Source organism: Anabas testudineus, chromosome 16, assembly GCF_900324465.2.
Source record: "Anabas testudineus chromosome 16, fAnaTes1.2, whole genome shotgun sequence".
Lineage (NCBI taxonomy): Eukaryota > Metazoa > Chordata > Actinopteri > Anabantiformes > Anabantidae > Anabas > Anabas testudineus.
The window spans coordinates 8,646,353-8,658,378 of NC_046625.1; the positions used below are offsets into that span (position 1 = coordinate 8,646,353).

At 38.7% G+C, this 12,026-nt stretch overlaps 1 long non-coding RNA gene across 1 annotated transcript; it reads right to left on the reverse strand.

Annotated features, from left to right (window-relative positions):
- Positions 1–143: 143 nt before the first annotated feature.
- On the reverse strand, positions 144–4,047 carry LOC113170694. Its single transcript, XR_003299661.1, has 3 exons — positions 3,757–4,047; positions 3,339–3,497; positions 144–595 (listed from the first exon to the last, which is right to left on the reverse strand). It is a non-coding gene; the product is annotated as an uncharacterized LOC113170694 (long non-coding RNA).
- Between the last annotated feature and the right edge of the window lie 7,979 nt (positions 4,048–12,026).

Consider the following 12,026-nt stretch of genomic DNA (forward strand, 5'->3'; position numbering starts at 1 on the left):
AATGTATGAGAAAGATGGTGAAAAAGAAAGAGGGGAACATCAGATAAAACAAGTTCTTTTTTAAATCTTTTTCTTTTTAAAAAAATAATAAGCTCTCCACCCAGACAACAAATCAGAACAGAGAGCCTCTCGAGATGCTATTTTCAATTACTTGCTTCTGCCCACAAGCCAATCTGAAAATGTGGCCCAGCTCTGAGGTGTGCACGAAAGTGTCGTAATCTTGATAGGTTATCCGGTCGATAAATCCGGACATGTCCAAAAGCTCCATACCATTGCTCAAGCATCACTGCATTCTATTTCGTTTCCCATGAAGTCCAAGAAGCTCACTCATACACTCAACAGGTTGATTGATTTGTTGAAAGTCGACTCCTCTGGGGCTTGTTGTCCTCAGCTTTCCTCTACTTCTTTTAGACAGCTTATGGTACCACAGACTGGCTCGTCCAGCCTCAACTCTGCAGGCACAACTGTCGTTGGTATGGTTCAAGTTGATGGCTGGAGATGGTGGTGGATGTTAAGTGTGGAAAGCTAGTTGCTGGAGGGTGTAAGCTGGCTTCCATGCTGCCCATTTGGTGTCCATCTCTGCAAGGCTTCAGATCTAGAAGGAGAGGAAGAACAGAGGCAAAGTAAAGAGGAGAGAGTGAGAGTGCATAAAAGGTTAGCATGGTGACATTTGTGTCACTCTGCCTTATCACGTACGTCATTCTCCCCCTCGTCACACTCCACCCTGCCTGTCGTCCTGCTGTCTATTCCGTCCTTGTCACTCTTCTTCTGACTTTGCTGCTTGTTTGCTCCTTCTTTCCTCTCACTCTATGATTTGATCGTTTCACTCTCACCCAACAAGCTCATCTTTAAACACACTGCCCCCCCAGATCTCTTTTCAATTCTCTTTTAATTTCATATTTACACCTTTCCTGCTTTTGTACAATGATCTCTGCTCTCTTACAAGAGACAAGTTACCTGTCCATCGCACGCTAGGGTATCGAAGCCAAGATGCACGTGATGGAGCACCTTGAAGGGCAGAAGACGTGCACGACTAATGCAGAGCAGTGCTGCCACATTTTATTCAAAATTCAAAGTGTTTGACTGTGGGAGATTGCATAATGTGGGAAAATCCAATACTCAATCTGTAATTATCTATTTGAATTCTAAATTTGCAGTGTAGTAAACACCCTGTCTGTTTGCCTCAGTAAACTACACGGTTGGTGTTTTCAAATATGAAAAGGAGAAAACCAGTGAGCTGTGCAGAATGGATAATTATGATATCAAACGATGAGTTGTATTGGGAAGAAGCATTTTGTATATGACACCACAGATGGAATCATTTGTGGACAAATGTATGGCTGTTTACAAACTTCGTAAAATACAGCAGCTTTACATTAATAGTTACAGAAACTTAAAATAAATGAATTTAATTTAAATAATGTTTTAGGTATTAAAATGAGTTTGAGACAACTAATTGACTATAATATGAGAAAATATATAATGTAGGGGTTACAGTTACAAAGATCAAATGATAAACCTATTGCTCAAAATGTATTATTTAGCACAAGCTTATGATTTGAACAAATTCCTTATTTATTCCTTCCTGATGACAAAAATGCTTGTAAATGTGTTTTGTGTTTTGCTGTTTCTTTGGCGGTTTAGCGCAAATGCAACAAAGTGAATATAATAAAAGACTAAACAGCACAGCACAAAAGAGTTTGCCAAATCCCATATCTGGTCGCAGACTGGTTTTATTTTTCAACATTTTAAGCACTGGTGGTTGATTTAATTAATTTAATTTATACAATAAACATGGTGCATAACAGCACATTTATGAGTCCCTTTAAAATTTGCCAAGACATATTCTTACATCTCTTCAAACTAACAATGTTGCAGGCAGACAGGTACACTTGCAAATGACAGATGGCAAAACTAATGCTGGTGTGTGCTTAGAGAGACTGATATGCCTGATATGCCTGTGGAGTCTGTTTTCTCTTCATTTCCTAACAAATCACACCGCCTTTTTTTCTTTTTCAAATCGACTGCCTACATCTAAAAACAGCATCAGGATGTCAAATCTTAGCTACCCAACAGGTAGTCTTGCCTCTGTTACTATGCAACAGTTTGCACCTGTTGAATATTTCTGAATTCTAATCAAAAAGGTCACAGCTCCCAACTTAGAGATGAATACCTTAATTCTGAACACTATAGAGAACAGCATACATTTCTTTAAAAACAGTTGTCAGTTCAGTGCCATGCTGTGACAACATCATCTCTTTTAACTGAACAAAATCATTAAATAGGCTTAGTGAGCCTTTCTGTCCTTTTTCTACAGTCCAGTGATGTGATGGTCCATTTAAAATGAAACATTAGAGGGCATACAGTGCATCAGCTCCAATCAATACTACGGTGTGGATAGATATGACCCTCATCTGCCACCCATATCCTCCTAGGACCATTTAGGATGAGACCATGTGTGTGTTAGCTCACTAGTTAGGTTAGTGCCCAGTGTCTGTGTATGTGTGTTGGTGTGCATGTGTGCAGCATTTGTTGGCACTATTAGTATGCTATTGTGTCGCAGGTGTGAAAAGATGTAGGTGGGTGTGAATTGGCGTGCAGAAGGTATGTCAGCAAGGAGTGCAACGATGAAGGTGAGTGTAAAGCGAGTGACATTATGTGTGTAAGTGTGTGCATGTACATATATGTCACAGCTGTCATGTCTCAAGCAATTAAATACACTGATTTAATTCATAACCTTCTGTTCCACCAATCCCACACACTGAGGCTGCCCTCTCTACACTGTGCACACATGAAACACTATAAAAATGATTGACACAGACACAGAAATAGCAATCCTTTCAGATATACACACATCCATAGCATCTTCATTCATTGCCTGTGTCAGGAAAGAAACTCAAACATCTTCAGTGTGTCAGAATTCAGACAGAATGTAGAAAGAAGCTGGAAGAGACTGAGAGGGGGAGAGAAGGGTGACAAAAATGAAGAGGGAGAGAAGAGGAGAGGCAAAGAGGCAATGGGGGGAGAAGCAACAAATTGAAGTGAGAGAATCATATTCAGTCCAAATATATAAAAAGGGGGGACTAAAGGGATATTTTAAGGATGAATGGATGCTGGATGAAGAGCATAGAGAGGGATGCAGGGGAACAGGTGGGGGAGTGGGGTGGACAGGATGAGTGGGAGCGAAAGACAAGAAAATAAAGGAAAAACCCATCAGAAGTGAAAATGTACTGAACACAGATGAGGAGGCAGATAGAGAGATGTAAGAAACAAGAACAGGAGAGGTGAAAAGAGAATGCAGAGAGGGAGAAAAGAGGAAGAGAAAGACAGACACTCACCCATTTCAGCGGGCTCTCCACAGGCGAGCACAATCCCTGCTCTGTGATCCCATCCTGGGGAAAGGCGCAGCGAGATCCTGGAGCTCCCTCCACTGAATACCAATGGGGCTGCTATTATCAGCTCTCACACACTCACTCGCACACACACACAAACCGGCACTGTGGAAGAATAGGCACAGACACACATAGTCAATTCCAGGGTAGTTAAATTAGACAAAATAAAGCGATGCAAACAGCATATCAGAACAGAAAAGACATTGCAGCACAACTGCATTTGCATTCCCTTCATCCTCTCTTATTTTCTCCCTTTTCTCTTTCTTCATGAAAAAAGCATCAGAGGCAGTGCAGAAGCCAGAGGCATCAATCCACACACACACATGCACATACAGTGACATTAACAGTCTATCTAAACACTTACTGAGCATATATTCAATCCCAGCGAGTCCCAGTCGACTCTGTTCTGGCTCACAGCTCCTCGGCTTCTGAGGGTGGTAGAGAGAAATGAGTTGTCCGCTATTTTCCTTTCCCTCCCCCTGGGTTCCTTACAGCAGTATCTGATGCAGAGATAAAAGGATATGAAGACAGACTCTTCGTCCTCCCTTATTTTCTCTTCATATGCAGTATATATCCAGTTTTTTTGTATCCATTTGTTGATTCAGGTCCAATCAGTCCAGTGTAGACTTCACTGTGATTCAGCGACACACGACGGCAAACTGCATTCACTTAGTCACCCTCCCCTCTGCCTCTCTCCTCTCTGTCTCTCCCCTTGCTCAATAGCATATCTCCTTGGCTTTCTCCAATCTAATCAGCTCTCCCTTCCCTTCCTCCTCCTCCTTCCCAACACCCACTCCTTTACTCTCTCTCTCTCTTTCTATCTATCTCCTAGATGTTTTTCTTAAAGATGAATATCAACTCACCCCCCTCAAACCCCACCATCCTTTCTCTTCTGTCAGTCTCTACGATAAGCATTTGTAATAAGGAGAAAGGCAAAAAATGGCCATGAAGAAAAGGCAAAGCACTAAAAACTGACACACACACACACACCAACAGTGAGAGGGAGAAATAAGAGAGAGGGGGAGAGTAATCATAGGGATGTGTTACATCCCCAGCCAGGGTAAACTACCCTGACAGAGTTTGACATGGCTACATGCTCAGGGTGACAAACACTATCACACCACCATGTGATTCGCCTCAGACCCTATGACACACATCACACAGTCTCTCACACACAAACATATACATATTTACACACGCACATACAGCAAAATCTGATGTAAACAGACACTTGGTTTTATACTGAGGCACATATTGACATAATGTCACTGATATGCACAAACACAAGCAGGGGACGCAGGGGTAAACATACACACATGCCCTCAGAGCATGATGTTAGATCAAACATGTATTGTAAGGCGTACACAGTGGTGCATTTACTCAATGCACAGTTCTGACAAATGAACTTTACCAGAGTAGTTTGCATTTTTCTATTCTTCAACTCAACACATTTCACGTAGATGACTGAAATGAGGAAAGAGGTGCAAAAGTCCTCAGCCAAGTATGCTGCTGCACCTTAATGGTAAGTGACAGGGTGAACTTAAATGCCAAAAATCATTACATTAAAAATAAGATGCACTTTTACACATTTATTGTGCAAAAGTATATAAAGGGAATCTTTATTGGATTCATTACTTATTTTGTCTAGCTAGAAAATTGAAATGCTGTTCACACATTAATGACTATAAAAGCAATTCAATACACTACTAAAGGTCATTCTGCATAGTATGTACTTTTAATATTTAAAGTACATTTTGCTGCTAGGACATTTAGTAAAAGTGGTAGAGGGCTTTTACTTGTAATTGAGCACATTTTGAATTGTGGTGGGCTTTCTGACACTTAAGTTAAAGGATGTGACAACTTGCACCACTGGGCACACGCATACATACTGTATACTCACACATTGCTGAAAATCATCTCTGCTCTCACCAGAGCACCCTGACACTTCATGCAGGACTCCCCTGAATGGAGCTGACACCCTCCTCACTATTTATAATGTTCACTCATATAAGCCAAAACTCCGCAACAGCATGAGTCCACTGCAAGCAGACAGCAGTCGCCAGAGAAAGCAGCTCACACTATATGATGTCACTGCCTAACTCCCGTATCCCACTTCTATCACACCACACTGTCTCATCCCCCCCTAACAAGACTGGGACGTTGGCCTTGTGGTGTCTTCGTTCCTCTCTGGTGCTCTGGACAGTCCAAGTAGCCTTTTTCATAAAGATCTTTTTCTAAACCTTGCAGCCCCAGTGCTCCCTGTGAATTGCATGTCCTCCAAGGCTATTAAACTCACCACAGTGTGTTGAATCATCGATTTTGTCACTCTGTGCATGAAGCGGCTCTTTAATTGCTGGTGACAACACTGTGTTGTCTGCCTTAGAGTAGTATTTGTAAATTATGCTTTAAAACATATTAAAAGAGGTGTTAGGTTACAAGATGGCAGATTTTAAATGGTCAGAATGACAACCAAGCATCTCTTAGTAATTAATCTTAAACAGAAAATGTTATATACACAGTAGCATTGTAATGTATAAAGTTAGTGTCTATTTGTGTCGTCCATACCGCCTAATACCCTCTGATTTGAGCCTTTGGATACATCCACAATGCTTTGTGCACTAAGCTGTCCCCTAATCAAACTGGGAAACAAATATAGTATGTGACAATGCTGAGCTGTCTCCTCTGCTTTGGTCTCAAACGGCCCCCCTCTGCACCCAATGCTTCATCATGTTTTCACCTATTCACTTTGCATCTCATAAAATTATGTGCATCTCAAGATGTCTTTGTCCAGTGGGCGGACAGTGCTGGAACACCTATTACTCACTCATGCTTGAGCCTATTAGACTGTGGCCATGTCACGCCAGAGGTTCCCTTAGGCCATGGCATTTTTTTCTTTTGTCTATGTGTGTCTGTGTGGACATTTGGATATGACTGTATCTGCATCCAACCAACTTACAAATCTAAATTCTTTATTTAGGCTCTGTGCATGTGGGTTTGTGTATGTGTGGGTAAGGGTTGGGACGACTGTGTTACCCCTGGCTGTGACCCACAGCTGCAGTTTTCAGGAAGTCAGGAGGAGTCTCCGTGTGCTGTCTCTCCCATTCCATCACACACACTGACACATGCCCTGCAGTCCCTGTATGTGTGTGTGTGTGTGTGTATTGTCTAATTTACCTCTGGTCTAATTTACCCCTCTTTGTTTTCAGCACTGCTGTGTGACACTGAATCTGCTCTGTGTGAGTGACATGTCATATGTTTATACTATATATCTATACAGAAAAACGCAAAAAGGCCATTCAATGTAACTTTACTGGTGATCTAGGCCTCACTAAAAGTCTGTTGTCGCTCTCCGTTACAGTCTCTGTCTCCCTCCTTTCTCTAAATATGCATTCAACAGCTGTCTCTCTCTCATCTCCATCCCACACCACTTTGCTTTTGACAAATTGATGTGGAGCGCTTTTACATAACAACTATGTATCACACGCACACTACAAATGTAAACCTTACTCAACCATTACACACATACTTTACTGCAGGTGATAAGAGCCCAGTGTTTCAATTGTTAATGTGTAACTGCAAGAGCGTTTCTTTACTTTTCTCTTTGTACAACATAAATGTGGCTTCCGTGTTAACTATAGCTTGGAAAGCATGCACAAGAGGGAGGTAGACAAAGACAGCGGGAGGGGGGAGAATTGACATTCTGCCCGAGCACTGCGCTCTGCTCGTGGAATAATGATTAGCTCCTCAGTATTCTAGTCACATATGTTTCACTATCAATGAGAGAGAGGAGGGAGGAACATAAGGGAGTGGCATAGAGAGGGAGGAGACAAGAAGAGAGGGGTGGAGGAGCAAATGAGGAGGGAGGAGAGATGGTGAGAACAGAAACACACGGTGAGAAACAAGGTGAACAAGAGAGCAAGGCATGATAAAAGTGAGGGGTAATGGGGGGCGAAACAGAGGAGTATAGTATGACACAAGCAGCAGATGTAGGTAGCTAGCATGCTGCAGGATGCTCGCACTCACGCACACGTATAAAGATTCATGCTGCATGTATTCAACTTGAACATTTAACAAATGCAACAGACAAATTTGCAAACTAAAAATAAAGCCAGCTCTGCATGCACACTGTTGTGCAACCTTGCACACATACACACACACAAGTACACCACTATATGCATGGAGACTACTTTGTCAAAGTCACAGTAGGTACAGCCACCTCAGCAAAGAGAGACACAGGCTATGTTGCGGGTGGGGGTAGAATGGGGGACTGATGATGAAAAAAGAGAAAGCAGAATAAGAAAATAAGAGAAGGACAGAGGGTGGAGAGAAGCATGTGCAAGCAATGATAAATGTATACCATTAGTTAAATAGGTCAATCATTCTTTAATAACTACAATATTATAATAGAGTTGGGAAGTCAACTGTAGCCGACTGAGCAAATTCACATAAATGTATTCACTTAGTCAAATACAAAAAACAACATCATGTGTTGCACGCCCCCTAATTCAGACTTTATTTTTAAAGATGGATTAGCATAGGATTAAGAAATGTCTTGTAGTTAAACTACAATATTATCATAATTTACAGTAATGTTACCATAAAGTACGGCAAATAATATGAATTAATGTATTAAATAAAATCAATTTTTAATTGTACAGTACAAATACAGGAAACACCAGACACAGACCAAAAACAGTCGGATATATATAGCATTTAAGTGTGGTAAAGTGCATCTACAGTTTTGTGGGCTTGCACTTTTAATTTTATCTTAATCTGCCTCATGCCACCTATGTGCAGAAGAGAAAGAAATATTGGTGTATTAAAACAGTTAATGTAAATAGAAACAGGTCATGCATTACTATAACATTTAAACATAGGCTGTACCAAACTCAAAGTAGAGGTCACCAGTGTCATTCCAAATTAAGCATGTATATCTGCAGTATATAATTAAATAAAACCTACCGTCTCTCTATATACATAACAGTATAATTTTTCTATCAGGGACATATTGTGTATCACCACACATACAGTATGTTGACCTTAATGTGATTTATGATATTTTCTTCTCCTGTAGCACTACTACTGTATGTGTTATTCTCTGGTACGAATGTTGACCTTTAATGGCTACATGATAGTTTTGCTGTAACATTTATATCACATCCCCCAGAAATATGTTGTTGTATTACTTTAGCACTTTGTTTAAGTTGCCTCTCTGTCACATCTAAGACATGTAATCATCAAAGTACAGAGTACAGCAATAATCTGTTAAGAATATTCATACAGCACATGACGACATGTCACACATTAATGTAAAGATAACAGCAGCACTGTAATTATCATAAATATCAGCAAAGTGATAATCTGTGTCAGTGAACAGAAATTTTTAATTAGGTTACCTTGGAAACAAAGCTATACCCCCGGGTCTCCAACCTGCCACAATGTCAATAAAGATGCCATCATCAAAGTGTGACTTATATTCTCAGTGCTGCTGAGAGTTAAGGGAACACTAGGCTCGACAGAGTTATGACTCTTTGTCAGCCTGGCACAGTGCTAAAAAGAAGCCTAGGGTTGCTCTTATTTGCTTCTATTGATGATGAATATTACGTGGTTCTAGCTTTATGGAGAGGTTGTTTATATATTATTAAACTGTGTTACATGACTCTGAAATAAAAGATGGTATCAGTTCCTTATTTTTGTCAACAGCGTTTTCAAATAAAAATCTACTGTAGTGACATTTTTACTGAGGTGAAGTTTAGTATAAATAAAATCAAATCAAAATCAAATGTTATTAAAAAATGGTCAGATAAAAGAGGGTTATGGGGAAAAACTATTAAATGAGATCAACGGTGTGATTAAAAAAGTGAATGGGTTTATTTACATTTTGAGTAAAACCAATGCAGTCTAATAGCAAATTAAATGCAGTGTTGAGACAGTTATCATCAACATCTACTTGGATATTAAAGTTACCCACTATAACAACTTTATCTGTAATAAGAATTAAATCAGATAGAAAGTCTGAGAAATCAGTTAAAAACTCAGAGTAAGTGACCGGAGGATACAGGACTGGCTTTTGACTTTTCCAGTTTGGATCAGAGAGGCACTCAAATGAACTAAAACTATGTTTAGGTATTGGGTTAACTCATTCAGACGGACATATTCTTCCTTCTGCAGTCAGGTTTCTGTAAGACAAATAAGTCTATCTGATAGTTACTTATCAACTCATTCATTAACAGGGCTTTAGACGAGAGAGATCTGATATTTAACAACGCACATTTGATTGTTTTCTTTTTATTTTGTTCTGTGAGAGGAGTTGTCTTTATTTTATTAAGTTCTGAGTTAATGAATTACTCCTTTTGTGTTGGTTTTTCTAATTTCAAAAACCGGCTGGGGAGCAGACACTGTCTCTTTAGACAGATCATTAAAGCATTATTTTAGGTTTTGTACTAAAAGTCTACACAGCGGTTCACATTTAAGAAAGCAAAAGTCGTGCTAAAGTACCATTTAAATCATAGCATTTATTGGTGTGACTTTTTATGGAGTTACCCCAGCAAGTCTCAGCTATGGATAGTTATATTATACTGTAGTGATGTAATGATAGCTCAATATATCTACACTGTATACTGTATAGTATACACACACATTTAATACATGTATAACTTCAACAAATCGATAAATTAAATTGAATTATAGACAATTTATAGTTTAAATTGTTTGCTAGAAGAGAGACAGATAAAAAGGTTGAAAAGGATAAAGAATACATGGCTGAAACAGCACTAGTTAAAAATTATTTATACATATATACTGAAAGCAAAAATAACTAAACTTAATGGAGAAATTGTTAAAATATTGGATAGTAGTAGTTGAAATATCAAAAAATAACACTGATCTGAAATAACTAAAAATAAAGGCTACATAAGCTGAAACCGTAAGCTTAAATTAGTGACTACATTTTTTTAAAACACAGAATAGAAAGTAACAGATAAAAGGTTTAAATAACGACCTAGTTCAAATGGATACCTTGATACAAAAGCTAAAAACATTACACACTAAAAACAACATAAAACAGCACTGCAAAAAAAAAAATAAATAAAAAATGCAGCAACACTATACTTGTACTGATGAAGGGCTTCACAACACGACCACACACGTATATTTACGCCAGTATAACTTATCATAATCAGAATACTGATAAACAACTCCAGTTAATTAGTTACTGTGTGATGGAGAGGAATTAAAGACAGAAAACTGATGTGTGAATGTTAGAATCGTACAGACATATGAAATAACAAGCTACAGAACAGGAAGTGATTAATAATGTTAATGGTATTCAACTATAACTCAAGTATTATAAAATATATTAAAATATTGTTAGGAAAAGTTGCCTCAGGGGCACCAGAGGAGGTCTGGCCTGGGGAAATAAATGTGAGCAATGAAAAATTCAACTTACAGATAATAAATGGAGAAAAAAGTAACATAAATAGATGGAAGAGCAACACTAGAAATAATGCATAGAAGATAAAATTGTTGGATAAATGCTAAAAGCAATAACAGTTAACAGTATAACAGCTAGCTTAACACTAGCTAAACTGACACCCAGCTGAAATTTTAAAAATTGGTTAAAACTGTTAAAATAGCTAAATCTGATTAACCCAAGTTGTTGAAATTATTTAATGTAATAGTTCAATGCTTGACATAACTATGAGGAATGCATACATTAATACATACACACATTAAACATGGTTGAATTAGTTAGCTAAAACAAGGCTAATGTTAGAAAATGAACTAGCTAGCTAACGTTTAAATTATTAAAATGAAAGATGAAAGCTCAAATAACATGCTAGCTACATAAATAACACACAGACATAGCTGTTTATTTTACTAAAAGTAAAATAAGCAGCTATAAATAATAGATAAATAGTTAAAATAGTTCAATGTTTTGGATAAATAGTCGCTAGCAAAGTTGATATCGTTAGCTACTGTTAGGTAAAAGTGAGTATCATGGCGAAATCATTAAAATACCACTAAACACAACACTAAACATGAAAACATCACGTTACAATATTTAAAAGTAATGGATAATTGGCTGAAAAAGCAAAAATACAGTGTTATAGGTGACTAAAGCCTTGTAGCTGCAAGGTCATTAATGTATGTTTGAAACTGTAATGTTAGCAACATTAGCCTGTAACAAAGCATGTGACAAACAGCTTTACAACAACCTCTATAAAAAATATATCTATATCTGCCTCTCAGATGCAGAGCTGCTCCACTCGCTGGGTACCTACCTACCTGTGTAAGGTGTAAACCCAAACCCGGGTTCCTGGCGTCCTCCACCTGCAGGGGACACTGTGGTGTCAGCGAGTTTACTGCTGGGAGAGCTGAACTTGCACATTTCCTCTGGGGGGGAGGGGGTCACTTGGGTATTTTTAGTGTTTAAAAAAAGAGGTGAGAATCAAAGGGATGCCCAGGGTGAGGCTGCTGCATGTGCTTGTTCCTCTCTTCTTTTTTTTTTTGCCATTTGTAACAAGGTCATTTCGAAATCTAACAGTTTTCAATGTCTGCTTCTTTTGCGAATAAATACCATGCATAACTGCAAAGTCATCACATATGTAAACATACACAGTAGTTTATTAAACA